The sequence below is a fragment of the Carcharodon carcharias genome, chromosome 3, assembly GCF_017639515.1.
Source record: "Carcharodon carcharias isolate sCarCar2 chromosome 3, sCarCar2.pri, whole genome shotgun sequence".
In the NCBI taxonomy this organism is placed as follows: domain Eukaryota; kingdom Metazoa; phylum Chordata; class Chondrichthyes; order Lamniformes; family Lamnidae; genus Carcharodon; species Carcharodon carcharias.
In genome coordinates, this window is record NC_054469.1 from 186019012 (window position 1) to 186043645 (window position 24634).

A 24634-nucleotide genomic window follows, 5' to 3' on the forward strand; every position below is an offset into this window, starting at 1 on the left:
ACTTCCAGGTGATGGTGTTCTCATGTTTCTGTTGCCCTTGTCCTTCTAGATGGTAGTAGTTGTGGGTTTGGTAGTAGTTGTGGGTTTGGAAGGTGCTAAGAAGCCTTGATGAGTTCCTGCAGTGCATCTTGTAGATGGTACACACTGCTGCCACTGCGCGTCAGTGATGGAGGGAGTGAATGTTTGTGGATGGGGTGTCAATCAAGTGGGTTGCTTTATCCTGGGTGGTGTCAAGCTTCTTGAGCGATTTGGCTTGGTTCTAATTTTTAACACTTTTGAGGAGTGAAGTTGGGAAACACTTCTATACACAAAGGATAGAAGAAGTTTGGAACTGTTTGTGCAAATGATGCTCGGTCAATTGTTACTTCTAAATTTTGAAATCGATAGATTTTTGTTAACCAAAGGTATAAAGGGATGTGGAGCAAATGCAGGTATAAGTTAGGTTGCAGAGTTGCCATGAACAATTTGATTGGTGAAACAGGCCAGAGGGGCTAAGGGGCCTACTCCCGTTCCTATGTCCTATGAGGAGAGATTGAGTAGAATAGGCTTATATTCTCTGAAGTTTAGAAGAACAAGAGGTGATCTCATTGAAACGTATAAAATTTTTAATAGAAGAAGTGACAATTTAATTGCTGGGAAGGTTCATTCCCTGGTTGGGGAGTCTAGAACAAGGGATTGCAGTCTCAGAATAAAGGATTGATGAAAAATTTCTTCACTCAGACTTGTGAATCTATGGAATTCTCGACCTGAGAGAGCCAAGGATGCTCAGTTGTTGAGTATATGTAAGACAGATCAACAGACTTTTGGTTACTGAGGGAATCAAAAGATACAGGGATAGTATGGGAAGGTGGAGTTGTGGTAGATCAACCATGATCTTATTAAATGGTAGGGAACCACATGGATTATTCCTATTGCTATTATAAGGGACAGGAAGAACATAAGATCAGGTTTGCACCACCCTAACGATCTTGTAGATTTCACAGGATATATCAGTTTTCTCCCCAATATGGAAAAAATCAGGAGAACCCAGGAGGCCTTACTTCAGCTAGATGCAGAACCTGGTGCAAAAAGAGGTTTAACAAAATATGCCAGCTTTTCCACCAGGGCCAGTAATCGGCATTCATCAGCTGTCTAACGAATTTATCCTTGTCCAGCATAATTAAAATTATTATCTCCAGATGAAACAATAACTCTAGAAATCTGAAATATTATGGAGGTTTCAGCATGAAGCAACCCTCAAACACCTTGCAGATGCACTGCTGCCATGTGCAATTCTTAACTCAGTGATGGAACTATAAACTTGAAGGATGCCTGGAAAAATAACTCAGGTTGATAGTTAAGAGAGCAGGAATAGCAAAATGTGCCAAGTTAGAATTAAAGCTCCACACTTTTAGTCAAATGCACAAAGGCCAATACAAAATCCATACATAATGCACACTGAACCCATACGTACACCACCGTATCAAACAGCTCCTAAAGGCTGTCATCCTCTTGCATATACTCTGGCCATTCTGGTCAGCAGTCTTGGAGATTACCTAGATAACTACTCTTACAATCCCAGAGAACCCAGTTCAGTGCTCATTGGGCCTACATCTTGGAAACTTGATATTACTCAATGCAAGGTGATGCTTTCTGCCTTAGCTGATATTGTTAATGGATAACTTTCCTCGGGTACTGTCCCTCTCTCCTTTAAATTTAGTGTCATCATCCATATCTTTAAAATGCCCTGCCCAGCCTTGCAAACAACAGCCCTATATCCAACATCATTTTCTTCTCCAAAGCCCTTGAACTTGTTGTTGCCTCCCAAATTCGTGCCCATTTTCCCTGGAACTCCATATTTGAATCCCTCCATTCAGGTTTCCATCTCTGCCACAGTAATAAAATGACTCTTTTCAAAGTTATAAATGACCATCCTATGTGATCATGATAAAGGAAAACTATCTTTCCTCAATCTTCTCAACTTGTCCACTGCTGCCATTCTCCTCCAAAGCCTCTCTCGGTCATCAAGCTAGGTTGGACTGCACTCACCTGGTTTCATTCTTATCTAGTCCTAGCCAAAGTATCACTTGCATTGGCACCTCTTCATGTTCCATGTTACCTCTGATGTTCCCCAAGGAACTATCCTTGCTCCCTAACTCATCTACAGGTTTATCCATTGACGACATCATTAGAAAGCACACTTTGCGTTGACGACACCCAGCTCTATCTCCCCATCTTTCTCCACTCCTCCACTGTTGCTAAATTATCAGACTGTTTAGTCAACATCCAGTAATAGGATTAGTAGCAATTTCCTCCAATTAAATAAGACTGAAGCCATTGCCTTCTGCCCCACTCCAAACTCTATTCCCCAGTTAACCAAATCCTTCCTTCTCCCTCACTGCAGTCTGAGGCTGAACCAGACTGTTTGCAACCTTGGTGTGAGCTTCCAATCTGATATCCACCCCGACACTAAGACCACGTATTTCCATCTCCATAATATCACCTAACTTCATCCCTTCCTTACCTCATCACCTCTGAAATCTTCATTCATGCCTTTGTTGCCTCCAATCTTAACTTTTCCAATGCACTCCTCACTGGCCTCCCATATTTCATCTTTTGTAAACTTGTCATCCAAAGCTCTGCTATCCTTTTCCTTACTTGCACTTGTTCACCTATCACTCCCGTGTTTGCTTACCTACGCACCCAGTCAGGCAATGCCTCGATTTTAAAACACTCATCCTTGTTTTCAAGTCCCTCCATGACCTTTGCTAGCTTCGTGATCGCTTTCAGGTCCATAAATCTTTATATCTGTACTCTTCTATTTCTGACCTCTAGAGAATTTCTGATTTTAATTGCTTTGGTGCCTAGGTCATAGCTTTGGAATTCCCTCCATTAAACTTTCCACCTCTGCAGCTCTTTTTATTCCTTCAAGTTGTTTTGTAAACCTACCTCTTTGACCAAACTTTTGGTCATCTGCCCTAATGTCTTGTTATGTGGCTTGGTGCTTAATTTTGCTTTATAATGTTTCTGTGAAGTGCATTTATTATGCCTTCTATTAAAGGTTCTATACAAATAGAACTGTTTATGCAGCTCTACCCACAACAAACCTGGCTGAAATATTGCAGATGTTTGACTAAGTGACTTTTGCCCTCCATCTGGTGCTAAGTAAATACCATGCATTTTGGGAGCCATCCTTGGAGGTCCATCGAAAAGAACTTTCAGCACAGCAATTCCCCCATTGACCAAAAGGGCTACAACCCTAAGCAATGGAACCACCAGTATGCAGAACTGGATTGCTCCAGAGACCCAGCATGAACTGATGGGCTGAATGACCTCCTTTTGGTGCCATAATGACTATTTGACTCCAACACTTTTCCTACCATTCACAAGCTTAACTTTCCACAAAGGGTCAAAGAAGTTTCCTCCGTCCCCCGACTTTCATTGCTCTCAATGCAGGCAGACCGTGGTAATAACATTTTTCCTGTGATCACTGTGCAATCAAGACACAGTGGCTCCAGAAAGTATGTATGGAATGTGCATACAAAAAGTGTTCAATTCCACACCTAAATATACATTGGCTTCATTAAATAAGTGCCTGCATGCATCCTTAATCATACAAAGGCTTTATAGAAGGGATATGTGAATGTACAGTTACAAAACCTCAGACTCTGAATGTGTTTCTTAAGAACCCAATTTTTAAAAAAGCAAATTTAGAACTCAACCTTGATTTAGTAAGATAAGGAGCACAGCTTCAAATTAGACAAAGCCCAATTCAGGATGAGGAAACACTTTCACAGAGGAGTTAAGGCCACATGAATGGATTTCCAGGTATGACAGTGAAGACAGAAACTCTGAAGCAATATTTTTCTTGAACAAAAACAAAAGTACCTGGAAAAACTCAGCAGGTCTGACCGCATCTGCAGAGAGGAATACAGTTGACGTTTCGAGTCTGTATGATCCATCATCAGAACTAATGAAATAGAGAAATGAGGTAAAATATAAGCTGGTAGAAGGGGGTGGGGCAGGTAGAGCTCGATAGGGAGCCAGAGATAAGTGAAGGCAAAGAAGAGATTGCCAAATATATCATAGACAAAAGGACAAAGGGGTGTTGACGGTGGTGATATTGTCTAAGCAATGTGCTAATGGGGACATTAAGGGTAGCAAGCAGGACAAGCTAGTGGCAGATGGCCCTAGTGGGGATGGGGTGGGGGGAAGGGATCAAAATGGGCTGAAAGGTTGAGATAAAACGATAGATTGAAATAAATTTAAAAATAGGTGGGAAAAGAAAAATATATTTGTTAAAAAATTATAAATTATTGGAAAAAGGGGGATCGGAAAGGGGATGGGGATGGAGGAGAAAGTTCATGATCTGAAATTGTTGAACCCAATACTAAGTCCAAAGGGCTGTAAAGTGCCTAGTCGGAAGATGAGGTGCTGTTCCTCCAGTTTGTGTTGAGCTTCATTGGAACATTGCAGCAGGCCAAGGATGGACATGTGGGCATGAGGGTAGGGTGGTGTATTGAAATGGCAAGCGACAGGAAGGTCTGGGTCATGCTTGCGGACAGACCGAAGGTGTTCCGCAAAGCGGTCACCCAGTCAATATTTTTCTTCCCTGGGTAGGCCAAATAGCTTTCCTTATCCATATAACTTTGCACACAAACCAGTTAGATTAATCAGCTTTGTTCACTAGATAGCACTCTCACCTTGGAAGCAGATCACATGCGTTATTTTAATAAGAGATCTCCTAAACTTAAACAACATAACAGCACAAAAAATTGATTGTTTCTTTGTCCATCTAATTTTTTTTTATTTGTGGACTTTTTACATTTGCCAACATAACTGAGATTGTGCTTCTTAGTTGGCTATAAACCATGTTTGAGACATCCTAAGGAAGTATTTTAAAAATCCGAGTTCTGTTTATTTTTCTTATCCTTGGTTTTAAGATGGGTTCCATCCTCCCTTCATCAGAACATCTAGGTACCTGACTGGATAGCTTTCTCTAATAAATAGAATACATTAGATTATAATTGGCTGCACCTATGGGACTATCTTCAATCCTTCATAGAATTCTCAGGGATAGTGGGGATTTCCTTCTATTTACTGCTACCAACAGGCATGGAATCTGACCCAATTCAGATAATGAGGGCCTTTTCCTTTCTCACAGATGAGCCATGTATTCTAAAAATCAAGCACCATGGGCCCCATTTCTCAGTCAAGGTTTACCAGACAACAATTATTCCTTTGTTCTTTGTATTCATAAAGCTGAAAAACATTAATGCAAAAATATTGTTCACTTTGACCAGTATCACTATCCGATAGGAAGAATAAAGCTCACCGTCCCCGCCCAATTACACACTTGAATAGCGAAGCCAGAAAAACACTTGTAAAAAAAAAAGTGCCAATACTCACTTTGTCCAAAGTTTTATTCAAAATGCAGGTTCTATTGTGATAAATTTATGCAGTTCCATACAAATTTCCCCTTCAAAATTGTCCAGTAATTGAGAAATTTCTCAGGTAGTTTCCTTGCCTTTTTTCATGAAAAAGCTGTTTCTATCCTCCTTGACAAGCTGCAGGTGTGGGAGTGTTGCAGAAGTAATTATGGGTGGGTAGAATCCAGTCTGAGATGTGTGAGATGTATGGTCAGGGTGACGTAGCTGCTGCAAATAGGACCCAAAGGAGAATTGTTCGGTTTTAAAAGTGGTTAGGAATATAAATTTCAAATGGTAAACTGCTGTTAAGGGATGGGTTCTGATGTTCATTTCCAAGGCACTGATATTGGGTAGTCATGAAGTGACATTTGGTGGATCTGACATCACCATAGTTGGGTCAGTTTTAAGCAGTGGAAATATACTCTACTTTTCCTGAGAGTAAAGGAAGGAATAACTTGAATGGCAAAGCAAAAAGAGAGGAATAATAAATAAAGAACAATTTTAACTGTTAGTGCAATGATGTACAAAGTATTCAAAACAAAATTGGTGGTTTTGATAAACCTATAAAAGTCAATGAAAGGGGCAGATGAGCAAGTGGGGTTTGGTATGGGGTAAAATATGAACAGTAGCAATATGGCAGAATTGGATTTTTTGAAAAATGGGGAGGATTAGAGGCCAGCAAAGAGAATACTACTGTAATTGAGTTTGAGGGGGTGAACTGACATTTAGGTGGAAGTAGGATGTGTTACAAGTTGGTGGGAAGATTTAGAGGACCTGAAACTTGATTTGCTCAGCTTGCAAAACACTGGTTCAGTCTGAGCAAATAATTGAAGAAAGGGACATAGGCAGTGTTGAGGGAGCAAAATATTTGGCACTGACCAGAGATGATGGCTTCAGGTCATCTCAATACTTTGCTGAGGAAAGTTAAGATTCACCTAAAATTGGATATTGGAAACAATCAAAAAAGGCAAGAGAACATGCCACTAGTGATCAGATGACCCCCATGAATCTTTTCACCTGGGACAGCACACAGATATTGGTGGAACAAGCCAAGGATATGTCCTTCAGAAGGGCCTCCGAAGATGTTGATGGTTGGGGGCTGAGTAGGAATGTGTGCATGAATAAAAGCAATATCGAGGCTGTGGCATGACAACCTTCAGCACCAAAAGTGCAGTTCCCCTGTTTCAGTCTAGTTATGATATTGTCACCTACACAACAATAAAGACAACTGCAGTGATCTTGTACAGTAGCTGCAAAAATCAAGCAGACCTAACTCCACCATATACTGCACCATCAGCCCTCTCCAAAGTAGTTGAGAGTCTTCAATTATGCCATCAGATGGCAACTATTTCTGAATACCTGCTCTCTGATGCTCATCTGGTATGGGCAGAATCATTCAGCTCCAAACCTCATTGTAGCCTTGCCCTAAGCTTGAATGAAAGAGTTAAACATCAGAGGACAGATGAGTGTCCATCCTTGACATCAAGTCAATACGTAACAAATGTGGCACAAAAGCAGTTCTCTGCAGAATTGAGGTCAATAGAGATTAAAGGCAATACTGCCCACTCAAAACACAAAGTCGTTACGATTGCTTGAGGTTAAAATCAATGCAAACTCAGGACATGGTTATAGTTTTTCAGGGCAGTGTTCTTGGTCCAACTATCTTTAGCTGATTTGTTGATCACCTTCCCTCATCTGATTCAGAATGGGTATTTTGCTGACAATTCTAGTGTTTAGCTCAGATAAGGATGCAGCCAATGCCTGACCTGAAAAATGGCAAGTAAACTTTGTGTCACATAAATAATAGGCAATGACCATCACCAACACAAGCAAGTCCAACCATGACATTCTGACCTCTAAAAGCAGCATGATCACCAAGATCCTCACCATTATTGCACTGGGGCTCACCAATCACTGGCATCAGTACTGCGGAAAGTAGGATCCGTACTGTTGGGGCAGTCAACACTTGACCCATGCTGGCACTGATGTTCTAGAGAGCCATATAACTAGGGAAGTAGAGGTGGCTTTGAACTAAATAGTGGGGGCATGGGATCGAATTTGGGAAGATGTGGTAAACCAAAGAGTAGAGACAAGGCAAGAAAGAAAGGTATTAATATTGGAAATGATAAACAGACTGTGGCAGGAATGGACAGAGTACAAATCAAAGAGTAAAACAACAGTCAAAGCTAGAGGTTACAAAAATAATAAAAGGACAAAACTAAAGGCTCTGTATCTGAAAGCACGTAGCATTTGAAACAAAGCAGATGAACTAATAGTGCAAATAGAAACAAATAAGTGCAATCTGATAGCCATTACAGAGACGTGGCTGCGGGACGAGATAGATTAGGCCCTGAATATTGAAGGGTACATAACATCATTTATAGGAATAACTGGAGGCTCAAAAAAGGTGGAGGGTTGGCTCTCCCAATTAATGATGGTATTAGCACAGTAGAAAGTGATGACCTACATTCAGAAAACCAGGATGCAGAAGCGATGTGGATTGAGATGGGAAATGATAAAGGCAAGAAATCACTTATGGGAGTGGCGTACAGCCCCCCTAATTATAAAACAAGACTATAAAGGAAGAGATAATAGGAGCTTGTCAGAAAGATATGGCAATATTCATGGGGGATTTTAATCTACACAGACTGGAAAAATCAAATGGCCATAGGTGGCCTAGATGAGGAGTTCATAGAATGTTTTTGGGATAGTTTCTTTATACAACATGTTCTGGAGCCAAGCAGAGAGCAAGCTATGCTCAACCTGACATTGTGCAACGAGATAGGATTAATTGATAACCTCATAGTAAAGGTACCCCTGGATAGCAATGATCATTATATGATTGAATTTTACATTCAGTTTGAGGCAGAGAAGTGTGGGTCCAAGACTAGTACTTCAAACTTAAATAAGGGCGATTATATGGGAATGAAAGCAGAGCTAGCTAAAGTGAACTGGGAAATGAGGTTAAAGGATAGGTTGATAGAGATGCAGTGGCAGACATTTAAAGGGATATTTCAGAATACACAGATTGGATACATTCCAACGAGGAAGAAAAATTCCAAGGGGAGGGCTCACCATCCAAGGTTAACTAGAAAGGTTAAGGATACGATCAAACTTAAAGAAAAAGCATATAATTGAATAAAGGGGAGTAACGGTTCAGAAGATTGGACAGAATATAAAGAAAAGCAAAGAATGACAAGAAGATTATTAAGGAGGGAAAAATTAAAGCATGAGAGAAAGCTAACTAGACATATAAAGACAGATACTAAGAGCTTCTATAGATACTTAGATAAGAGTTAACAAAGTGAGCGTTGCTCGTTTAGGAAGCCAGTCTGGGGAAATAACAATGGAAAATAAGGAGAAGGCAGATGAATTGAACAGGTATTTTGTATCAGTCTTCACTGTTGAGAATCGCAGAAATAGCTGTCAATAAGGAACTGGAAGGGAGAGAGGAACTCAGGAAAATTACAATCACCAAGGAAGTGGTACTTAGCAAACTGTTGGAGCTGCGGCTGACAAATCCCTGGGTCCTCATGGACTTTATCTTAGGTTCTTAAAAGAAGTGGCAAGTGAGATAGTTGATGCGCTGGTTTTACTTTTCCAAAGTTCCCTGGATTCAGGGAGGGTGCCATTAGATTGTGAAATAGCAAATATAATTCCTTTATTCAAAAAGGGAAGGAGACAGAAATCAGGAAACTGCAGTCCAGTTAGCCTAACATCTGTCATAGGGAAAATGTTGAAAGGGATTATTAAATATGTTATGGCAGGGCACTTAAAATTCTAGGCAATCAAGCAGTCAACATGGTTTTGTGAAGGGGAAATCATGTTTAACCAATTTATTGGAGTTCTTTGAAGGAGTCACATGTGCTCTGGATAAAGGGGAACTGGTGGACATACTATATTTATATTTCCATTTTGATAAAATACCACATCAAAGGTTATAGCGAAAAATAAAAACTCATGGTGTAGGGGGTAACATATTGGCATGGATAGACGATTGGCTAGCTAACAGGAGACAGAGGGTGGCCATAAATAGGTCTTTTTCTGGTTAGCGGGACACAACTAGTGGTGTGCCACAGGGATCAGTGTTGGGCCCTCAACTTTTTACAATTTATATGAATGACTTGGATGAAGAGATCGAAGGTATGGTTGCTAAATTTGCATGATACAAAGATAGGTAAAATTGTGAAGAGGACCTAAGGAGGCTACAAAGGTTAAGTGAGTGGGCAAAGATCTGGCAAATGGAGTATAATGTGTGCAAATGTGAACTTGTCCATTTTGGCAGGAAGAATAAAAAGCACCATATTATCTAAATGATGAGAAATTGCACAGCTGAGGTTCAGGCAGATCTGGGTGTCCTAGTGCATGAATCACAAAAGGTTAGTATGCAGGTACAGCGAGTAATTAGAAAAGCTAATAGAATGTTATCATTTATTGCAAGGGGAATTGAATACAGAATTAGGGAGGTTATGCTTCAGTTGTACAGGACACTGGTGAGACCACATTTGGAGTACTGCATACAAAATTGGTCTCCTTATTTACGCAAGGATGTAAATGCATTAGAAGCAGTTCAGAGAACGTTTACTAAACTAGTGCCAGGAATGAACAGGTTATCTTATGAGAAAGGCTGGACCGCTAGGCTTGTATCCACTGGAGTTAAGAAGAATAAGAGCAACTTAATTGAAACATATAAAATCCCAAGGGGTCTTGACAGAGTTGATATGGAGAGAATGTTTCCTCTTGTGGGAGAATCTAGGGGTCACATTTTAAAAATAAAAGGTTGCCCATTTAAGACAGATTAGAAGAAATTTTCTCTGAGGGTAGTGAGTCTTTGGAATTACCTTCCTCAAAAGGCAGTTGAAGCAGAGTCTTTGAATATTTTTAAGGCAGACAGATCCTTAATAAACAAGGGGGTGAAAGATTACTGAGGGTAGGTGGGAGGTTACAGTTAGGTCAGCCATGATCTTATAGAATGGCAGTGTCAGCTTAAAGGACTGAGTGGCCTACTCCTGCTCCTAGTTTGTATGTTCATATGTATGCTTGACCAGACCAGCCATATTAATATGGGCAAAAACGAAAAGGCAGAAGCTAATACGCTCTCAACAAAGCCTCTCCACCATGTACAAGTTTCAAATCACATGTGCATAGGTGAATAGTCAGTATTTTCTTGGATGAGTGTACAGTAGCTCCATCGCTCAAGAAATGGACCAGAACAATTCAATTGATTGGCATCCCTGATACGAGTTCCCCTGCTATTGGGCTCAATATTCATCACACTCAGCTCCTGACCTCATTACAGACTTGGTTCAAAAATGGACAAAAGAGCTGAACTCCCAAGGTGAGGCGAGAATGACTGTCCTTGACAGCAAGGCCATATTTGATCAAGTGTGGTATCAAGAAGCCCTAGCAAAACTGGAGTCAATGGGAATCAGGGGGAAAACTCTCTGCTGGTTGGAGTCATGCCTAGCACAAAGGAAGATGGAAGATGGTTGTGGTTGTTGCAAGTCAGTCATCTCAGCTCCAGGACATCACTACTCAGGGTAGTGTCCCCAGCTTCATCAATGACCTTCCTTCCATCAGAAGTTCAGAAGTGGGGATATTCATTGATGATTGCATAATGTTCAGCCCCATTAACGACTCCTCAGATATTGAAGGGTCCAAGTCCAAATGCAGCAAGACTTAGACAATATCCAGGCTTAGACTGACAAGTAACATTCATGCCTTACAAGTGTCAAGCAATGACCATCTCCAACAAGAGAGAATGCAGCCATCACCCTTTGACATTCAATGGCATTACCATCACTGAATCCCCCACTATCAATGTCTTGGGGTTACCATTGACCAGAAACTGAACTGGACTAGAGGTCAGAGACTAGGAATCCCACGATGAGTAACTCATCTCCAGACTCCCCAAAGCCTGCCCACCATCTACAAGGCACAAGTCGTGAGTGTGATGGAATACTCCCCACTTGCCTGGATGAGTGCAGCTCCCACAACACTCAAAGGTTGACACCGTCCAGGGCAAAGCAGCCCACTTGATTGGCACCACATCCACAAACATTCACTCCCTCCACCATCGACGCACAGTAGCAGCAGTGTGTACCAGCTACAAGATGCACTGCAGGAATTCACCAAGGCTCCTCTGATGGCACCTTCCAAACCCATGAGCACTACCATCTAGAAAGACAAAGGCAGCAAATAGATGGGAACCGCCTGGAAGTTCCCCTCCAAGTTACTCACCATCCTGACTTGGAAATATATCGTCATTCCTTCACTATCGCTGGGTCAAATTCCTGGAACTCCCTTCCTACTAGCACTGTGGGTGTACTTACACCACATGGACTGCAGTGGTTCAAGAAGACAGCTCACCACTACCTTCTCAAGGGCAACTAGGGATGGGCAATAACTACAGAATTACCTGGAAAAACTCAGCAGGTCTGGCAGCATCGGCGGAGAAGAAAAGAGTTGACGTTTCGAGTCCTCATGACCCTTCGACAGGTCGAAGGGTCATGAGGACTCGAAACGTCAACTCTTTTCTTCTCCGCCGATGCTGCCAGACCTGCTGAGTTTTTCCAGGTAATTCTGTTTTTGTTTTGGATTTCCAGCATCCGCAGTTTTTTTGTTTTTATGGGCAATAACTGTTGGCCCAGCCAGCAAAGCTCACATCCCATGAATGAATAAAAAAAACACGCAACACTGTTGCACTGTGACTGCAATATATACAATCAACAATATGCACTACAACAAATCACCAGGCTTGCTTTAAGAGCAACTTCCAATGCTGGTGTTGCTAATACACAGAAGGACAAGGTCAACAATGTCATGGAAACACCACCAACTCAATATTACCTCCAAGTCACACCATCCTAAAGTACAAATATATTTACAATGCTCCTAATTGTGCACTATGTATTATGGATTCATTTATTTTCAAATTTGTACAAATATTAAATTACAGATGCAAGCCTCAGATAGGTACTATTGGACATTATGTACCGGACAGGCCCAAAGACCCAAAAACAACAGTGTGCAACATCATTGTGTTCTTGTGATGTTGGTCAGGACAAAAATATTGGACCATGGGGAGAACACACGTGTTCTTCAAAAATAGCATTTTATTAATTCATAGTGTGTATAGGAACTTACACAAACTGTTAAAAAAATCAGAAAAGTTTAAACACACATGAACGCAGGAAAAGTCTAAATGCACCAGCGTGACTTCAAAATTGTAGTAACATCAAAACCTGCAAAAAGGTGTCACGGCCAAAGCAGTCCCCCCCCCCCCCCCCCCCGCCACACACACACACACACACACACCGCAACCCCCGCCCCGCACCATCCTCCAAAAAGAAACCTGAAAATTCAAACCAGCTCCACAGACAATTACGACAACTGTACCTTTCTGTACTTGAATCTCTACCCACTCAGGCAGCCACTTGCATACGATATAATGTAAAAACCTGCTGCTCCTGAGCGTAAACTTTTGTAGACCTGTGGATTTTCTGAGCTCCGGAGCACGCTTTTGATCTCGTTCCTCGTGGCGGCTCACGGAACTGAAAAGATTAAAGGCGGTTTGAACTGATCGTGCGCATTAAATTGTGCTAAACTGGTGTAAATAGAGACCCCAACGCTTGTGGGGCATTTGCACCAATCAAAACTATGTCCTATTGACTCGCCTATGCAAAAGCAGGATGTAATATTGCGACATAAGCAAAAGAACGTTCACTCAAGTCAGGAAGAAAGGGGATTGCATCAGTCTGTACCGGTGCATAAAGGCAGTCTTCCGTGTTCTTTTTATATATGGAACAACATCAATACGCGTGAAACTTGCCATAACAAAAACCCACCTCATAATGGGGGCCAGATTAAATGGCGTTCCCACTGCTGTTTGGAGATTGGAGGGTGAAAAAAAAACAAATAAAAAGCATTCAGCAAATTTAAAGGAAACAAAGAAAACTCATAGAAGCACAAGGCGGTCACAGAAGCAGACACAGGCTTGGCGCTCAGACAGTGCCCGCAGACATCAGGCACATGCCGTTCCAATTTCGATCGTTGTGACATTGTCATTCACAACACAACGTTCCAATGTGGCTGCAGACTCTGCCGAGAGCTTCCATCGGCTAATACTCACCTTACAAAGCCAAGTTATGCCCAGGGAGCCAAAGCAGCAGCAAAGCCGAACTGCCCGCGGACGGCGAGAGTCAAATCTAAAAATAAACGCAAATTCTCCAATCCCGCGCACTTGCTCGTTCACTCTGAACTAGCGTGCCAGACAAGCTACAAGATGTCCTTACATCATCGCATCTATCCCCGGCCTATTAATGTCGGAACTCAAACACGTTCTCCCTCCATCGTTGAGCGAACGATCCGCGGGGCTGTAATTCCAGTCAGGTCAAACAGAAAAGGCAGGCAGTGAGTGGCAATCCTTAAAGGCACAAACAAAATGCTTTAATCTTCCTCACTTGAATTTCAAAACAAGATACGACAACCACGACAGCTGGCACTCGTACGACCAGATTGTGCTGGCAATATCCGAATGCTACATTACGGTCAACACATTAAAAAAAATCTTATTATGGGTACCGCGTACACTTCCTGCCCGGCACTGTTCTTGCTATGAGTAGTTTGAATGTGAATTGCTATCTAAATTCTACTTTTCCACAACTTTATGCAAGCATATTTTGTACGAGAAATGTCAGTGAATATTATTTTAAACTCCAATCTATTGGGCTTATCAGAACGTCAACATAACCGAAACGGGCACAATGGCAAAACTTCAGGAAAAAATGGAGCCCAACTGGCCCCCATCAAGCCAGGTTCAATGAGGATTGTAGCAAAGCATGCTAGGAGAAGCATCAGGCATAACTGAAAATGAGTGCCAACCTGGTGAAGCTGCAACACAGCACATGCATGCCAACAGCATCATGCCATAGCCAGTATTTAGCGATCCCGTAACTAATGGATCAGATGGCTCTGCAGTCCTGCCACATCCAGTTGTGAATGTTGGTGAGTAATTGAACAACTGAAATGAAATTGAGGCCCACTGAACATTTAATGATGAGGCAGTCCTACACATCAGGGCAAAGGAAAGTTATTTAGCAACCACCTTTGGCCAGAAGTGCCATGTAACCTTTACCTCCTCCTGAGGTCCCCATCATCTAATAAACCAGTCTTCAGCCAATTCAATTCACTTAACATACCATCGAGAAATAGCTGAGTACAGGGGATACAGCAAAGGCTATGGACCCTGAATGTATCCAGACTGTTCCCCAGAAGATTGGTGCTCCAGAACTATCTGTGCCTCTAAGCAAACTATTCCAGTACAACTATAACACTGGCATCCACCCAATAATGTGGAAAATTGTCCACAAATGTCCTGTCCACAAAAAACATGACAAATCCAATCCTACCAGTTACCATCCCTTCAGTCTGCTGTCAAGCATCAGCAAAGTGGTGAATGGTGTTATCAACAGTGAGATCAAGTACCACTTATTCCCCAATAATCTGCTCACCAATGCTCAGTTAGGTTCTGCAAGTATCACTCCAGATCTCATTAAAGCCTTGGTCCAGACATGGATAAGAGAGCAGAATTCCAGAGGTAAGGTGAGACCAATTGCTTTTGACATCCAGGAGCACTAGCAAAATTGAGGAAAAAAATTCACATCTGGAGTCATTCTTAGCACAAAGGAAGGTGGTTGTGGTTGTTGGAGGCCAATCATCTCAGCACTAGGCCATCACTGCAGCAGCTCCTCATTGCAGTGTCCCAGATCCAGTCATTTTCAATTACTTCAGTAATGACCTTAGCCTCCATCATAAGGTCAGAAGTGATTACACGGGTTTTAGTTACATTCGCAACTACTCAGAGAATGAAGCGGTCTCTGCCTGAATACAGCAATACTTGGACAAAATCCAGCCTTGGATTAATAAATGATAAGTAACAGTAAGTGCCAGGCAATGGCCATCTTCAACAAGAGAGAGGCTAACCATCTTGACATTCAATTGCATTACTCACTAAAATGTACATGCATGCATGTCACAAAGTTTACATTTTTTATCTGAGAATGACATGCCAGATGGTATACACAGCTCTTATGTTGCCCTAAAGATCTTTTTTAAAAATCATTGAATAAATAAATTGAACTTGGATTGGGACCTTGAGGCCCATTTTCTGAGTCCCAGTAACATGGCAATGGAGTTGGGAATAACAGCATTATAGGCCCAATTTTATGACCTACGCATGTGATTAATGAGACTCTGTAAATTGCCCCTTAAGTATCATTTGCTACAGCATTTCTAGCAATGTTTTCCCACCACTGGATAATTACATTTGCAATTCGTTCAGTCTTTCAATTTCAGTTAAAACCGGCAAAATCGTCAATGTAATAATGGCCAGGCCAGGGTAAGCACTCTGGGAAGAACAACATAAGCAATTGACAGATGGCCCAAGTGGAGGTGGGGTGGGGTGGGGGGAGGAGACGGTGGTGGGAAAGAAGATCAAAAATAGGCTAAAAGCTGGGGATAAAACAATGAATAAAAATGGAAATTAATTTTAAAATAGTAATAATGAAAAAAAATGAATATTGAGAAAAGGGGATCAAAAAGCCTTCCTTCTTCCTTAACTGAGGTTTCCCACCCACGGTGGTTGACAGGACACATCTCCCGCACCTCTGCCCTCACACCTTCCTCTCCCTCCCAGAACCATGATAGGGTCCCCCTTGTCCTCACTTTTCACCCCACCAGCCTTGGCATTCAAAGGATTATCCTCTGCCATTTCCGCCAACTCCAGCATGATGCCATCACCAAACACATCTTCCCTTCACCGCGCCCCCCCCCCCCCCCCACCCCCATCAGCATTCTGTATGAGCCATTTCCTCTGGGGCACCCTGGTCTACACCTCCACCACCCCCTACACCTCAACCCCCCTCATACCGCACCTTCCCATGCAATCGCAGAAGATGCAACACCTGCCTCTTTGTTTTCCCCCTCCTCACCGTCCAAGGGCCCAAACACTCCTTTCACTTGCACTTCCCTCAATTCGCTGCTCCAAATGCGGTCTCCTCTATATTGGAGAGGCCAAACGCAGACTGGGTGACCGCTTTGCAGAACACCTTCGGTCTGTCCACAAGCATGACCCAGACCTTCCTGTCGTTTGCCATTTCAGCACATCATCCTGCTCTCATGCCCACATGTTCGTCCTTGGCCTGCTGTAATGTTCCAGTGAAGCTCAACGCAAACTGGAGGAACAGCACCTCTTCTTCCAATTAGGCACTTTACAGCCTTGCGGACTTAACATTGAGTTCAACAACTCCAGACCATGAACTCTTTCCACCATCCTCATCACTTTTTGATCCCCTGTTTTCAATATTCATTTTTATTTTTAAATATTTATTTATTTTTTTCCACTTATTTTTATAATTGTTTTGTTATTTTTAAAATTTATTTCCATTTTTATTCATTGTTTTACCCCCAGCTTTTAGCCTATATTTGATCTTTTTTCCCACCAACATTCCCTCCCCCCACCCCACCCCAACGAGGGCCATCTGTCACTTGCTCATGCTGTTCCATCCGGATCGCTTACCCTGGTCCGGCCTCCTGCTTTCTACTCTTAATGTCACCATTAGCACCTCCTTTAGCCAGTAACACCACCATTAACACCCCTTTGGCCTTTTGTTTATGACACCTTTTGCAATCTCTCCTTTGCCTCCACCTGTCACTGGCCTTCTATCCAGCTTCACCTGATCCAACCCCCTTATACAGTAGATATTTCACCTTTAGCTCTGAAGAAGAGTCATGTGGACTCGAAACATTAACTCTGTCTTTCTCTCCACAGATTCTGTCAGACCTGCTGAGTTTTTCCAGCATTTTTTGTTTTTATTTCAGATTTCCAGCATCCGCAGTATTTTGCCTTTATAAAATCGTCACTGTGTTGGGAAGCTGGCTTCAACCTGCTGAGTTCTGGGTTTAACTGGATTGTGATGCTTGCTTGCAAACTCTTCAGGAGAGGAAGGTTGCCTATTAACTTATACTAATTGCTCAAATGTTTTGTACATACTTTTAAATTTAGTGGTAAATCCATGGGCTGCCCAGGCTTCCTGAAATTCACCATTGAAGACAAAGTGAGAATGCAACAGCAATTGAGGGGGCTGAAACAATTTCTTGGAATACTGCAATAAATACTCAGTACTAATAGCTGCTTTCTTACCTGCTAGTGGGGAAGTGTTTGTTCACTGTACTTTTGCCAAAAGGTTGCTTTCTACAATTTGGAGGTTTACTCAATCACATCAGGATGGGTGCCGCTATGGCTACTTTATGTTGAACCTAGGATGAAGATGAATACGACCAGGAGCAGTACCAGCAATAGCAGCAACAGCAGCCTGCTATTCAGAGGTTTGTCGCTGGGGATAGCAAAGAGGGCAGCATCAGAGAGGAGAACAGCAGGGAGGGCGCCAGCATTGAACTGAGCAGCAGAGAAAAGAAGGAGCTGCATTGTGGGCAAAAACAGAGAGGGCAGCAACAGAGAGGACAGAGGCTGAAAGGGAAGCAGCAGATGGGTGCAACTCATAGGAGGCATTGCCCATATCATAGGGTGATCAGGCAGAGCTGGAGTTTCATTGACATGTCCAACCAAACTACAGATTTTTTTACTCATTCACGGGACATGGGCTTTGCTAGTTGGGCCAGCATTTATTGCCCAGCCCTAGTTGCCCTTGAGAAGGTGGTGGTGAGCTGCCTTCTTGAACCGCTGCAGTCCATGTGGTGTAGGTAGACCCACAGTGCGATTAGGAAATGAGTTGCAGGATTTTGACCCAGCCACAGTGAAGGAATGGCAATATATTTCCAAGGCAGGATGGTGAGTAACTTGAAGGAGAACTCCCAAGTGGTAGTGTTCCCATCTATCTGCTGCCCTTATCCTTCTGGATGGTAGTAGTCGTGGGTTTGGAAGGTGCTGTTTAAGGAGCCTTGGTGAATTCCTGCAGTGCATCCTGTAGGTGGTACACACTGCTGCCACTGTGCATCGGTGGTGGAGCGAGTGAATGTTTGCAGTTGTGGTGCCAGTCAAGTGGGCTGCTTTGTCCCAGATGGTGTCAAGCTTCTTGAGTATTGTGGGAGCTGCACTTATCCAGGCAAGTGGAGAGTACTCCATCACACTCCTGACCTGTGCCTTGTAGATGGTGGACAGGCTTTGGGCGGTCAGGGGGCAAGTTACTCATCGCAGGATTCCTAGCCTCTGACCTGCTTTTGCAGTCACAGTATTTATATGGCTAGTCCAGTTCAGTTTCTGGTCAATGGTAACCCCCAGAATGTTGATAGTGGGGGATTCAGTGATGGTAATGCCATTGAACATCAAGGGACGATTGTTAGATTCTCTCTTGTTGGAGATGGTAATTGCCTGGCACTTGTGTGGTGCGAATGTTACTTGCCACTTGTCAGTCCAAGCCTGGACATTGTCATGGACTGGCATTGGATATGGACTGCTTCAGTTTCTGAGGAGTCGCGAATAGTGCTGAACATTGTGCAATCATCAGTGAACATCCCCACTTCTGACTTTATGATGGAAGGAAGGTCATTGATGAAGCAGCTGAAGATAGTTGGACCGAGGACACTACCCTGAGGAACTCATACAACGATGCCCTGAAGCTGAGATGACTGACCTGCAACAACCACAGCCATCTCCCTTTGTGCTATGTATGACTCCAACCAGCAGTGAGTTTTCTCCTTGATTCCCATTAACTCCAGTTTTTCTAGGGCTCCTTGATGCCACACTCAGTCAAATGCAGCCTTGATGTCAAGGGCAGTCACTCTCACCTCACCCCAGGAGTTCAGCTCTTTTGTCCATGTTTGAACCAAGGCTGTAATGAGGTCAGGAGCTGAGTGGCCCCAGCGGAACCCAAACTGAGCATCAGTGAGCAGGTTGTTGCTAAGCAAGTGCCGCCTGATAGCACTGTTGATGACCCTTTCCATTACTTTACTGATGATCGAGAGTAGACTGCTGGGGCAGTCATTGACTGGGTTGGATTTGTTCTGCTTTTTGTGTACAGGGCATAGCTGGGCAATTTTCCACATAGTCGGGCAGATGCCAGTGTTGTAGTTATACTGAAACCGCTTGGCTGGGGGTGCGGCAAGTTCTGGAGCACAAGTCTTCAGTACCATTGCCAGAATAGTGTCAGGGCCCATTGCCTTTGCAGAATCCAGTGCCTTCAGCTGTTTCTTGATATCACATAGAGGGTATTGAATTGGCTGAAGACTGACATCTGTGATGCTGGGGACCTCTAGGGGAGTATCTCAGGTTGTCATGTCAGGTGGTGTCAAACATGAGCAGCATCCTAGAAAAAGACCTACTTCCTGCTGGACTTGGTGACCATGCATGACCAGTAGCTGCCAAATTCGCTACCACCCTTAACTTTTTGCCTCAAGCTCATTCCCATGCTCTGCCAGGGACATGTTTAGGATCTCCCAGCTGGCAGCCCACAAATGCATTAGACAGCTGATTGATGATTTGTTCACCAGGGGCAGCAACTACGTCAACATCACTTATGTTGACACTAGTTTCCCAGAGCATCATCAACTTCACAGATGTGGAAATCAAGGCACTGCCAGAACAACCAGGTGTATTTGTCAAACACAAGGGTTTCCTCTCCATCAATGTGCTGCTAGTGTGCAACCACAAAATGATATTTCTGCAGGTGTGCACCAGAGTGCAGAGTAGCTGCAATGATGTTTTTGTCCTATGGCAGTGTAAGCTCCTAACATCTTTGTATCTGCAAGCAGACTTAAGGGATGGCTGCTAGGAGATTTCAAAACTGGCTGCTAACACCTGTCAAAAGACCAACCAATGAAGCCAAGCATTACTACAATGAATGGCATCTGGTCACTAGATATGGGATTGAACAAGCCAATGACATGCTGAAGACAGGTTCAGATGCCAAGTCAAATCTGGAGTTACCGTTCAGTCCATACCAGACAGGGTCTCCAATGTGATGTGTTGTTCCCTGCATAACAATGCACAGCAGCGAGGTTTGGACCATCAGGAGGAACAAGGCAAAGCACTCAGATGCTCTTCGGACAATTCGGAGAAGGTGGAGGAGGAAGATGAGGAGGAGGAATGTGATGGGGGCAATGAATCACCAGCTGCTCCCATTGCTGCCCAAGATTCCAGGGATCCTTTTATTAATGCAAAGTTCACTTAGCTTGCACCAGTGCTCCAAGCACTTGCCACACCTCCCCCAAGCCACTGACATAAAGCAGTGCCATATTTAACCAATCATCCCTTTCGCCCAGTTCTGTGGAAGAGTCACATTTGACTTGAGATATTAATTCTGTTTCTCTCCACAGATGCAGCCAGACCTGCTATGTATGCTATGTATTTCCAGCATTTCTGATTTTATTACCAAATTTCCAGCGTCCGCAGTATTTTGCTTTTATTTATTAACCCTTTCATGACACCCCCCCTCCCCCAACCCCGCCACCCCCACCCCATTGGTCCCCAGTCAATTCATGTCTTTTCATTTATCAACAAATATCTTAAAAGACAATAAAAACAGAAAATTCAGGAAATACTCAGCGGGTCTGGCAGCTCAGTGAAGGAAGAAACAGAATTAATGTTTCAAGCTGTGACCTCTCCTCAGCACTACCACCCAGCAATACAGAACGGACAAGATAGGAAAGTGCTGCAAAAGAATTCTATTCATGTGCATAAACTAAACAACAGAAACTTAACAATATGACTTACATCCACTTGCATACCTTTGCGTAACTACAAAGTTTTCCTCTTCCTTTCTCCGACTACTATGCGGTGCAACCCCCATGGCTTGAGAAGTGATAAAGACAAGCTACTTAGATCCCTGCTCTGACTGCTGAGATGCTCTAGGTTGACGACCTCTGTGATTGGAGCCTGTGAGGTTCCCACCAAAGACTCTTACACCTTCAGCTGTGCAAGATCAGAGTCAGCCATCAGGAGATGAGGCAGCATGCAGGCTACTGATTCGGTGGGATTAGGGGCTCAGGGCAATGAGTGCATTTGGTTAGGGTATCTTATGGGGAAGAGGTGTGAAATTATATTAGGATGAACGTGAGTGGGATTAGTGGATGGGTATATGGGGATGTGAGGAAGTACAAATCTAGGTGTACATGCAATGTAAGTAGGGTTTATGTGTAAGTAGGGATGGATGGTGTAGGCTTGATAAGTAAGTATTGGGTTGGCCATTTAAAAACTGATGTTGAAATCACATCATGCGGATCCTCATCACCTCTGCTGCTGCAGGTGGGATGCCAAATCTAGGAATAAAATGCGAATGAACTGACTGAGTTAAAAGCCACTGACAAGCACTGAACTTACTTCTGGGTTTCACCTAGAACAATGGATTCCGCTCCCAATACATTTCCAGGTAAACATTGGAGCTATTGCCTCAACTCCAGTCCTTGTCTTACACCTGCTGCATTTGGTCTCGCCTACTCATAGCGTAACTGTGCACACAGAGCCCATCAGTATTGCTGAAAAAAGGGACATGTCTAAGCTCATCAGGACACTCGCAAGAATACTAATATAAGGAGGCCCGAGCCATTTGCTCACCATGCAAGCTTGATGCTGCTGAAATAGGGCACATCAAAGACCTCCTGCAGGATAATTGCCACCCTGATCAATCATTTCACACTGTATATCATATAAACTCATGAATGGGCCTAAGGCCGTCACTTTCAACCTTGAAAAGTGCCCAGTCTACCTCAGATTATCCTGGAAGGGCAAGGTATCTCAAAAATTTGAGCAACAGGTGAAGCTGTTTCACGCTGCTACTAGGCAATAGCAACAAGAATGGTATTCACTACTAACAGGAAGCTGCCGTCAAGCCAAAAAGACCTTCTGCCTATCACACAAATGAATAACGTGGTGTATGACTTTCAATGCCAGTGTGATGTTAGGTATGTAGGTCGTATGTCCCAAAGGCTGGTGGATTGTATCAAACAGCATGTCCCTTTTGTTCGAAATGGGCAAGGTACAGACTGTACCTCACCAGCCCGTGCTTGCAAAACTCAAAACACAGTGGTCGATACTAGATGTGATTCTGCGATTGGACAACATTTGCTAAATAATCCTCAGTGTGCTAAGAATTATGTTGACAACCAATTTAATATTGTCAGTGGGTTTGCAGTGTGGCACATTTATGTGTACTGGAAGCTACATATATTAATATACAGGACCCTGTTCTTTGCAGACAGAAAAAACATGTACATATATTGCATCTGTTTCAGTTAAACAAAATAAGTGACAGCCATTCGCTGACTTATTCCTCAGGGCAATGCCTTGACCAATCAGGGTCAAGCTGCCTGGTTTAAATTTCAAACAATGCTTGGCAGTTAACTATCAGTGGTGCATTCTCATGGCAACGCCACTTGCCAATCAATCCGCACTCTCTTCACATACAGCATAAATTGTTGTTTTCCTCCTTATATTGGTATTCTTGCGAATGCCCTGATGAGGACAAGATGAAAAGCTTAGACGTGTTTCTTTTTTCAGCAATACTCAAGTTCTGTACTACCAAATGATTATTTATAGAGTGCATTGCTATAATTTCTGGTGCCACACAGTGGGACAACCCAAGGACAAAACAAGACTGTAGCACCATTGTTTTCACACTCTTATTTTATTCTAGTTGAGCCAGGTGCTTCATTACATTTGTTTTCAGCCGCAGTTTGTGGATTCCATAGTGATACCACATATGAAGGCATCTCTGGTCGCACAGAATCCATCCATTGAGGGAGGAAATGTCATAAGTTAATGGTGGGATGTTGACTATCATATCATAAATTCACTATGGTACCTTCCAGGGTATCTGTTATCTATGGCATGTTATAATTCTGCTAATCGTGTACAACCTTGATTAATGAATTACTGAGTTAACAATGCGGTCCTGAAATCTTGGGAGGGCAAAAATTCAGTAAATGAACTTTACTGGTTGTCATCCTTAAGCAATGTGATGAGTCTTCTGCCCTGGCAAAATGCAGTAGCGACCTGGGGTGGGAATTTACAGCATCTAACACCAACCCCAAAGCTGTCCCCCACCTCACCCAAGAGATGGCAGGAAGTGGAGGGGGTGGGGGTGGGGGGTGGGGGCACAGCGGGTGGGGGGGTATAAAATCCAGTGCCTACCTGCCTTTGCTGTTACTTTACCAGTGCTGGAAGAGGCAAATAACGGCCCATGTCAGGACTATTTTTTATTTTTTGTCACTGCTGGTACATTACCAGCGTGCAGGGGTTGTCGTGGTTGAGGGGTGTGTGTGGGTGTTGGGGGGTGAGATTGGAGCCCACACACATGAACCCTGCCAGACTTGTTGCAGAATTGGTAGGGGTGGGGGGAGTGGATGGCACTCCTCAGTTGGGACACCCTCTGCCCAAAGGAGGCCCCCCTCAGCGGTACCACCTATTCCCGCATGTTCCCCCCAAGACATAACCACATCGGATCCAATTCCATGGTCAGTGGTCGGTCAATGCAAATTGTTTTATTGGGATAGAGGTGATGAAGCCTCTGGACATGCCTGTGGACACTGTTGCCGCTTCAGGCTCCCTCAGAGCAAAGAAAAATCCCAGAGGGACATAGCACCGCACATTAAGATCTACATGCAGTGGGCGGACTGGTAGCAGGTTGGAAACCTTTCTCTCTGTCAGCAGGCTATGCATCCTGCTTCTGGGTTTCCTGAACAATCAGAGAGAGAGAAAGACTGAATCTGTCGAAGGATTCCACAGTGGTCAGAATGGCTAAAATAAACATTGATTCCTCAGGCTTTAGCAACCATAGGAATGGAAAGGAGACATGGCGAGGCTGCCCCTTGGGTCTCAGACTCTTACCTGGAGGGCCTGCTGTGGAATCTGAGGGACTGACGTGAAGTGTAACTTGTCAAGGACGGGAGAAGTGCCCAGTTTCTCAAACCAAGCTGGCATGGATGTAAGTGTCTGAAGAAGTCAGCAGCAGGGGTGTGATCCCTCATTGCACCAAGAGGTTCAGGGATCTCAGGGGTTCAGAAAAGGTGAGGGGCATTACTTGTTCAGTGCTGAGCCCCACATTCTGACTTTCCCAGCATTCTCTTGCACAACATTCCCCAGATCAACACGCCTTGCAGCTCTACTCATTCCTCTCCTTCCAGTCCTCACATCCCCATCTAAGCAGTCAATCCTCAATTACCCTCATCTTTGTACCATCTTACACCCATGTCACCCTCAGTCACCCTCCACG

The 24634-nt window shown here is 43.4% G+C and overlaps 1 protein-coding gene across 5 annotated transcripts in view; it reads right to left on the bottom strand.

Annotated features, from left to right (window-relative positions):
- si:dkeyp-120h9.1 (uncharacterized protein LOC566469 homolog) overlaps positions 1 to 13951 on the bottom strand; it is a 102948-nt gene extending 88997 nt beyond the window's left edge. The window contains exons 1-2 of one of the 5 annotated variants that reach the window (XM_041184311.1): positions 13703 to 13906; positions 12807 to 12961 (exon numbers count right to left, since the gene is read on the bottom strand). The gene's annotated coding sequence lies outside the window, so the exon portion shown is untranslated. Of the gene's footprint in view, positions 1 to 3867; positions 3900 to 12806; positions 12962 to 13539; positions 13620 to 13702 lie in introns of those variants that run through there. The other 4 variants (XM_041184305.1, XM_041184307.1, XM_041184308.1 and 1 more) reach the window with 4 other exon arrangements.
- Between the last annotated feature and the right edge of the window lie 10683 nt (positions 13952 to 24634).